Source organism: Piliocolobus tephrosceles, unplaced genomic scaffold, assembly GCF_002776525.5.
Source record: "Piliocolobus tephrosceles isolate RC106 unplaced genomic scaffold, ASM277652v3 unscaffolded_11691, whole genome shotgun sequence".
NCBI classification, from domain to species: Eukaryota; Metazoa; Chordata; class Mammalia; order Primates; family Cercopithecidae; genus Piliocolobus; species Piliocolobus tephrosceles.
This window is the reverse complement of record NW_022292856.1, coordinates 6489-16003: the sequence shown is the minus strand read 5'-3', so window position 1 is coordinate 16003 and position 9515 is coordinate 6489. Positions and strand designations below refer to the sequence as shown.

The window sequence follows — 9515 nt, the reverse complement described above, 5'->3', positions numbered from 1 at the left end:
TCACTGATGACAGATCACCATAACAGGCATAATAATAATGAAAAAGAGGCCGGGCACGGTGGCTCACGCCTGTAATCCCAGCACTTTGGGAGGCCGAGGCGGGCGGATCACAAGGTCAGGAGATCGAGACCACGGTGAAACACCGTCTCTACTAAAAATACAAAAAAAAAGCCGGGCGCCGTGGCGGGCGTCTGTAGTCCCAGCTACTCGGGAGGCTGAGGCAGGAGAATGGCGGGAACCCGGGAGGCGGAGCTTGCAGTGAGCAGAGATCGCGCCACTGCACTCCAGCCTGGTGGACAGAGCGAGACTCCGTCTCAAAAAAAAAAAAATAGTAATAATAATAATAATAATAATAATAATAATAATAATAATAATGAAAAAGTATAAAATTGGTGAGAATTTCAAAAAAAATTGTAGTATCTGCGAAGCAGTATAAAAATGAGGTGCCATAAAACAAGGTATGCGTTTGTGCCCTTAACAAATACGTGCTGAATGAAAGGAGGTATCCATGAACGTTCCCGTGAGTAAAGAGGCTGGGAATCTAAACCTGACAACGAACGGAGCCAGAAGTTAAAACTTTAATGGGCATTTGACATGTATTGGTGTGGGTCTAAGGCCTCAGCCTCTCTAATCCAGAGAATGTGAAAAACTGGATAAAGAAGGCCCATGGGCACTTGGGAGCATGGAGGCATCTCCTGTTTTTGAGAAAACAGAGCCTAACACTCTTCAACCTACTCAACCCTCATCTTCCAACTCTTCTCCATCATAGGACCCAAAGAGGGGAAAAATGTCTGGACCCACAGACTGCGTGAGAGAAAGCAGCCGGTGATTTATGAAGAGATCAGCGACCCTGAGGAAGATGACGAGTAACTCCGTAAGTGAACCTTCGGCCCACCCCCCACATCGTTGTAGATGTGCTATTCTGTTGTGGTACCGGTATCCCATCTTATCACTTGTTCCCGAAATCATTCCCTTCTCTTAATTTTCTAGGGTACAACATTGAGGCTGAATGAAGAAATTTCCTATGCTCTTTCGTATTTCAATTCATTTTTTTTTAGTTTGACGTGGTGGTTTTTTTTTGAGATGGAGTCTCGCTTTGTTGCTCAGGCATGATCTCTGCTCACTGCAAGCTCCACCTCCCAGGTTCAGGTTATCCTGCCTCAGCCTCCCCAATAGCTAGGACTACAGACGCCTGCCACCACGCCTGGCTAAATTTTTTTGTATTTTTAGTAGAGATGGAGTTTCCCCATATTAGCCAGGATGGTCTCTGTCTCCTGACCTCGTGATCTGCCCACCTCGGCTTCCCAAAGTGCTGGGATTACAGGCATAATCCACCGCATCCGGCCGATTTCGCATTCTCTCTTTACTCCCTGGCCTGTACATCCAGGGATGCTCCCTACCCAGGATGCTGTGGATTCCCAAAACCCAGGTCAGCCCTGATATGCAGGCCACACATTCCTCTAGCCTAGGAATTGATAACCCAGGCGAGGAAGTCACTGTGGCATGTGCAGATGGTTCACTTCAAGGAACCGTGGAAAGCGTGTGCAGGTCCTGAGGTAGGGCAGAATTGGAGTGTGCAGGGTCTGCAGGTCAGGAGGAGTTGAGATTGAGTTATTGGGCAGTGGGAACTCACTGCCACTTACTTTCCTTCTCTCTTCTTGCCTCAGCCTCAGAGATATGACACATGCCCACAATGAGAAACAGAACGTGGTGACCTTTCACGAACATGGGCATGGCTGTGGACCCCTCGTCATCAGGTGTATAGCAAGTGAAAGCAAGTGTTTACAACAGTGAAAAGTTGAGCATCATTTTTCTTAGTGTGCCAACAGTTCAATGTTAGCATTTCCGTTGTATTTTCTTGCAGTGTGCCATTCTGTTAGATATTAGTGTTTTCATTGATGAGTAAGACATACTTAATGCATATTTCGGTTCGGGTATCCATGCACCTACCTCAGAAAACAAGTATTGTCAGATATTCTCTCCATAGAACAGCACTACCCTCCTTTCTCCCCAGATGTGACTATTGAGGTCAGGTCTGAGTGTTTAATTTCCGATTGTTTCCTCTGCATTTACACACACACCACACTCGCACACACACACACTAAGTACCAGTAGAAGCATTTCCCATCTGCTTTTCTCCAGTGCCATGCGCCCTGGTCAAGCCCCCCTCACTGTTTCCTATTCAGCATGCATTCCCCTTATCCGATTCCCATGTATCAGTCACTGACAGTTAATAAACATTTGCAAACGTTCCCCAGTTGTTTGTGCCTCTCACTGTTGTACACACAACTCTGTGCACGTGTGTGAATATTTCTTTAGGACAGATTCTTAGAAGTGAAATTGCTGCATCAAAGGAGTCATTTATTCAACAAAATCCTAATGAGTGCATAATCCTGCTGAGCGCTGTTCTAGGTGCTGGAGAGACATCAGGGAACAAAGCAGGCAGATGTTCCTGACCACCATTCTAGAGGAGGATGTTTCCGGTTGCTGGGTGTTTGCTTTTTTCTTCTAGAGATGGGGTCTTGCTCTATCCAGGCTGGAGTGCAGTGGCATGATCATAGCTCAGTGCAGCCTTGAACTGCTGGGCTCAAGTGATCCTCCCTCCTCAGGCTCCGGAGTAGCTGTGACTACAGGCACGCACCACCACACCCCACTAACTTTTTTAGGTTTTGTCAAGAGAGTCTTGCTGTGTTACCCAGGCTGGTCTTGAATTCCTAGGCTCAAGAGATCCTCCCGCCTTGGCCTCCTAAAGAGCTGGGATTACAGGCATGAACCACTGTGCCTGGCCTCTAGTTTTCATTTTGATAAAGACTATACACTTCATTCCTGGAGCAGGATTGTGCAGCAGGTGGTTGGGCATCTTGGCCTTTGCTCTCTGCATGATTTTTGGGTTCAAGGGCTGGGACGGTCTATTTAGAAGTATGTGGGAGGAGACATAGATGAAATTGTCATCTGGAGAAGGTGGAGGAATGAGGAAGATGGGTGCACGGTAGACCCTGTGATGGACAGGGAATAGAAGAGTCCACTTAGTCTCCATGCAGGGGAGCAATGGTGGGAAAGTCCCCTGGACAGAAGCATGAGACTGCCCATCAAGGGTCTCACCAACCAAAGGCCTGGGGGCTGGGGTGGGGACGATGATTTGGGAATGGGTCAGTTCTTTCTCACAGGTACCACTGCACGGTGCAGAGGGGAAACAGTTGTGGGGAAGGGAAGGGCAGAGGGGAGTCTATTTTTAAATCATTGTGTGTGAATGGAGACCATTAAGACTCACACCTATAATCCCAGCACTTTGGGAGGCCGAGACGGGCAGATCACTTGAGGTCAGGAGTTCGAGACCAATCTGGCCAACATGGAGAAACCACGTCTCCACTAAAAATATAAAAATTAGCCAGGTGTGGTGGCTCACGACTGAAATTCCAGCTACTCAGGAGGCTGAGGCAGGAGAATCACTTGAACCCAGGAGGCAGAGGTTGCAGTGAGGCGAGATTACCCCACTGCACTCCAGCTTGGGCGACACAAGTGAGACTCCATCTCAAAAAAATATATATGTAGCTGAGACACTTTTTGAAAAAGAAGAATAAGGTGGGAGGAATGTCTCTACCATATTTCAATATTTCTTATATAGCTACAGGAATCAAGACTGTGTAGTATTGGGAGAATAGACACATAGATTACTGGAACAAAATAGAGAACCTAGAAATAGCTCCACACTGATTTTTTACAAAGAGACAAAAAGAAGGAAGGATTGTCTGCTTAACAAATGGTGCTAGAGAAGTTGCAGAGCCATAGGCCAATTTTTAAAATGACCTAATCTTCATACCTTTATACAAAAAAAAACTCAAGTGGATCATAGATTTAAATCTAAAATATAAAACTAAAACTTTTACAAGAAAACATAGGAGAAACGTCTGAGATCCAGGGCATAGTAAACAGTTCGAAAAGCATAATCCATAAGGAAAAAAATAAATTAGATTTCATCCAATTTAAAACTTTTGCTCTGCAAGAAACCCTGTTAAAAGGATGAAAAAAACGGTATGGAATGGGAGAAAATGTTTGCAAATCACATATACATCTAGAATGTATAATGAATATGTATAGTACTCTCAAAACTCAACGGTAGGCTATGGCTCATGCTTGTAATCCCAGCACTTTGAAAGGTCGAGGTGGATGGAGGGCAGATTTCTTGAGGGCAGGAGTTTGAGAACAGCCTGAGCAACAGGGCAAAAACCCATCTCTACTAAAATTACAAAAATTAGACAGGCATGATGGTTCGCGCCTGTAATCCCAGCTACGTGGGAGGCTGAGGCATGAGAATCGCTTAAACCTGGGAGGCGGAGATTGGAGTGAGCCAAGACCGTGCCACTGCACTCCAGCCTGGGTAACAGAGCGAGAGGCTCTCTCAAAAACAAACAAACAAAAAAAAAAAACTCAAAGGTAAAAAACAAACAAATAATCCAATTGGAAAATGATCAAAATATATGAACATACATTTCACTGAAGAGGAAATAAGCAAACACATGAAAAGATGTTCAACACTAATTTGCTTCACTAGATGCAAATTAAGACCATAATGAGGTATCACTACACACTTATTACAACAGCTAAAATAAAAAACATAGTGACAACACAAAATGGTGACAGATGCAGAGAAATTGGACATCTTGTAAAATGCTGCTGGGAAAGTAAAATCTTACAGCCACTTTGGAAAACTGTTTAGTCGTTTCTTATAAAACTAAACATGCAATGAGCACACAATTCAACAATTACACTTTAGAGAAATTAAAATTTATGCCCATCCAGAAACTTACACATAATTGTTCACAGCAGCTTTACTTGTAATAGCCAGAAGCTCAAAATAATCAATATGTCCAACAATAAGGGAATGGTCAAACTGTGGTACATCCATACCACGAATTACTACTCACTAATAAAAAAGAACTATTGATACCCAAATTGTTTTTTTTTTTTTTTTTTGGGATGGAGTCTCACTTTGTTGCCCAGGCTGGAGTGCAGTGGCACCATCTTGGCTCACTGCAAGCTCTGCCTCCCGGGTTCACGCCATTCTCCTGCCTCAGCCTCCTGAGTAGCTGGGACTACAGGCCCCCACCACCATGCCCGGCTAATTTTTTGTAGTTTTTAGTAGAGATAGGATTTCACCATGTTAGCCAGGATGTTCTCAATCTCTTGATCTTGTGATCCGCCCGCCTCAGCCTCCCAAAGTGCTGGGATTGCAGGCATGAGTCACCATGCCCGGCCTTGATACACAAATATTAATGTCTTGGATGAATCTCCAGGGAATTATGCTGAGTGAAATAAGCTCCTAAAATGTTATATACCCGGGAGGCAAAGAGTTGCAGTGAGCTTAGATACTGTACTCCAGCCTGGGCAACCAAGTGAGACTCTGTCTCAACAACAACAACAACAACAGCAATGAACTATTGATAAACAAATATCAATATATTGGATGAATTGCCATGGAATTATGCTGAGTGAAATAAGCCCCTAAAACGTTACATACTGTAAGATTTCATTTGTACAGCATTGTAGAAAAGACAAAATTTTAGAAATGAAAAACAGATTAGTGGTTGCCAGGAATTAGGGATGGTGGATGGGAGGAGAGTGGGTATTACTAAAAATGAGTAGCACAAGGGATAACATTGTGGTGATGAAAATGGTTTGTAACTTTTTTGAGACAGAGTCTTGCTCTGTCTCCCAGGCCAGAGTGCAGTGGCACGATCTCTGCTCACTGCAACCTCTGCCTCTCGGGTTCAAGCAATTCTCCTGTCTCAGCCTCCCATGTAGCTGGGATTACAAGTGCGTGCCACCATGCCTGGCTAATTTTTGCATTTTTAGTAGAGAGGGGGTTTCTCCATGTTGGCCAGGCTGGTCTCAAACTCCTGACCTCAAGTGATCCACCTGCCTTGGCCTCCCAAAGTTCTGGGACTACAGGCATGAACCACTGCACCCGGCCATGTACTGTATCTTTTTTTTTTTTTTTTTTTTGAAATATAAGCTTTATTTTTAATTCAAAGAAATATTAAACTTTTTTTTACAAATTATAATCAAGCACTCAAACAATTTAGGAATTTTAAACACTAATTCTTAACTGAAAATAATGATATCCATAGAATACATCCTGATGTTGGCCAACATGACGTTTACTTAATATTATTAGTATTTTATCTATGCTTAACCATTCATCCTTCCTAAAATTCAGTGATAACAATGATTTGACTTTATAAAGTAAAGCCTTTTATGTAATACGCTAGAGATAACTTTTTCAAATACAAAACATTTATACCAGCAAGGAAATTATGAAAACATATACAGAATATACTGAAGGATGTGACTTAAAGGCTGTCTGTATACATAGATGTGTTTCACCTTAGAAAGTACACATGCACATCAAAACACTTTTACTGAATATAGATGTCATTACATTCTCTTACATTACAAAGCAAACAGCAGGTTCATAAACGTTCTTCTATTATGTATCAACGGAAAAAAAAAATATTCCAAAAAACGGTTTTGAAGACACATGGGAGTGGAATGTGCCCGCATTAAGAGCAGAGCTTTTACAAGACCACCTCTCTCCAGCCGGTTCCCGGGGACCACTGAAAACAGCTGCTACCCTCAGAACGACAAGATGGGCTTGTTAATGATTTCACTGTACTCTCAAATCTCATCCTCCTTGACCCCAGCAGAGGTGAAACTTGATGATGTCGCCATGGGTTGGCTTGGCCAGAAGTCCATAATCTTGAAGTCGTAGACACACCTTCCAAGCATCACAATTTTTGGTTTCTTTAATAACAATAGCGTTTAATAATTCCTTTCCTTGCCGAGCACAGTGACTCATGCCTGTAATCCCAACACTTTGGGAGGCAGAGGCAGGTGGATCACCTGAGGTCAGGAGTTTGAAACCAGCTTGATCAACATGGCAAAATCCCATCTCTACTAAAAATACAAAAATTAGTCAGGCATAGTGGCGCGTGCCTGTAATCCCAGCTACTCAGGAGGCTGAGGCAGGAGAATCATTTGAACCCATGAGGCAGAGTTTACAGTGAGCCGATATCACGCCATTACACTCCATCCTGGGCAACCAGAGTGAACCTCTGACTCAAATAAATAAATAAATAAAATAATTATTTTCCTTTTACGGCAGTTACACATTAGAAGGTAGCTTCATGGGTTCATTTATCAAGATAATACCCATTTTGTCTGCATTTTCAGCAAGGTTTTCTTCTAAAACCTCAAGGGCTGCAATGGCCACTCGGCAGCCTAGTGGATTGCCACCATATGTGGACCCATATTCCCCTAGCTTAATGGTCAGCATTATGTCATCATCCCACAGCACCATTGACACAGTATCAGCCCCCAGAAAGGGCCTTTCCAAGGAGGACTGTGTCAGGTCTGACATCTTCGTGATCAACAGCCAGCCATCTACCAGTTCTGGCCAATCCTGACTGTATTTCATCAGCAATATATTGATCTGGTGCCTGGTGCAGAACTCTCGCACTCCCATTAGGTAACCTGGATCTGCAACACACCCACTTCACCCTGAATTGGTTCTACCATGAACACAGCCACTTTTGGATTCTGAAAAGCATGCTCCAGTGCAGGCAGATCATTGCAGGGAATGACATCAAATCCCGGCATAAATGGTCCAAAACCATCATAACTGGTCGGGTCTGTGGAACTGGAGATAGCAGACAATGTCCTACTCCAAGAGTTTCCAGCTGCTAAAACAACCTTTGCTTTGTGTTTCTGAATGCACTTCACGGTATAGCCCCACCTATGAGCTAGTTTACAGGCAGTCTCTCCAGCTTCCATTCCTGTATTCATAGGAAGAAGTTCGTGGTAGTTGAAAAGTTTAGTAATATACTCCTCATATTCACCAAGTACGTTATTATAGAAAGCTCTAGAGGTTAAGGTCAATTTGTTCCCTTGACTCTTTAGCGCATTCATAATCTTGGGGTGACAATGCCTTTGGTTGACAGCACTGTAAGAACTCAGGAAGTCAAAATATTTTCTGCCTTCTACATCCCATAAATAAATACATTTTCCTCTCTCTAGGGCTACAGGTAAAGGATGGTAATTGTGCGCACCACACTTAGATTCCCTTTCAAAAATGTAATCAGAAGTTGGAGGTCCTTGGACTGTTTTCTTTGGGTTTTCTTTGTTTGGAGACGGAGTTTCGCTCTTGTTGCCTAGGCTGTAGTGCAATGGTGCCATCTCGGCTCACCGCAACCTCTGCCTCCCGGTTTCAAGCAATTCTCCTGCCTCAGCCTCCCAAGTAGCTGGGATTACAGGCATGCACCACCGTACTGGGCTAATTTTGTACTTTTAGTAAAGAGGGGGTTTCTCCATGTTGGCCAGGCTGGTCTCGAACTCCCAACCTCAGGTGATCCGCCCGCTTTGGCCTCCCAAATTGCTAGGATTACAGGCGTGCGCCACTGCGCACAGTCTGGATTGTTTTTTTAGTTGCAACAGATGTAGCAGAAGCCACTGAAGAATGAGCTCCACCACTAAGTTCAGCAAACCTCTGCAAAGGTGCTAGTTTGGAAAACACTGTGTCCTTCAAGTAGAAAAACCACAGATCGACTATTTTTTTCTTCCCACGGTTCAGACTAGAATACAGATTTTTAACCCGAGATCCAGGGACGATCTTCAGAGAGTCCAAAATCTGACAGTGCCTGAGGACCACCCGGGACATGCGACATCTACAAAGTGCAGCCATGTTCTGTGTCTTGATTACGGTGTTGGTTACAGGAGTCTACACATGGGATAAAAAGGCATAGGACTATACACACTATTGTACCAATGTCAATTTCCTGGTTTTGATATTGTACTATAGTATTTTTACACTACTATAGTATAGAGGAAACTGAGTAAAGGGTATATGGGACATCTCTGTACTATTTTTGCAATTTCCCATAAATCTATATTATTCCCAAGTAAAAAGGGTAAAACATATAATCTTTTTTGAGACGCTGTCATCCAGGCTGGAGTGTAGTGGGCAATTATAGCTCACTGCAGCCTCGAACTCCTGGGATCAAGCAATCCTCCTGCCTCAGCCTCCCAAGTAGCTAGGACTACAGGCATATGCCACCATACCCAGCTATTTTTTTTTTTTTTTTAGAGATGGGGTCTTACTATGTTGCCCAAGCTAAAAATACATTTCTTAATGAAAGATCAGGATGAGAAACAACAGGCTTATGTGAATACCTGCACAATAACCAAATACAACTTCTAGAAGTGAAAATGGTGATTTAAATAATTAATAAACGTATTAAACTGCAGATGAGACACAAATGAAGAAATAATTAGTGAACTAAAATATAGCACTGAGGAAAACAGACAATTAGAGATAAAGAAACAGAAAATAGGCCGGGCGTGTGGCTCACGCCTGTAATCCCCGCACTTTGGGAAGCCAAGGCGGGTGGATCTCCTGAGGTCAGGCGTTCCAGACCAGCCTGACCAACATGGTGAAACCCCATCTCTACTAAAAATACAAA

General features: G+C 43.4%; 1 long non-coding RNA gene and 1 pseudogene across 2 annotated transcripts; one reads left to right on the top strand and one right to left on the bottom strand.

Moving 5' to 3' along the window:
• Positions 1-769: 769 nt before the first annotated feature.
• On the top strand, positions 770-2253 carry LOC113220769. The gene is made up of 2 exons (XR_003307508.1): positions 770-874; positions 1668-2253. It is a non-coding gene; the product is annotated as an uncharacterized LOC113220769 (long non-coding RNA).
• A 4380-nt stretch (positions 2254-6633) lies between these two features.
• On the bottom strand, positions 6634-8726 carry LOC111535302 (annotated as a pseudogene). Its single transcript, XR_002729380.1, has 3 exons — positions 8462-8726; positions 7167-8163; positions 6634-6851 (listed from the first exon to the last, which is right to left on the bottom strand). The product of XR_002729380.1 is annotated as an ornithine aminotransferase, mitochondrial-like (transcript).
• Between the last annotated feature and the right edge of the window lie 789 nt (positions 8727-9515).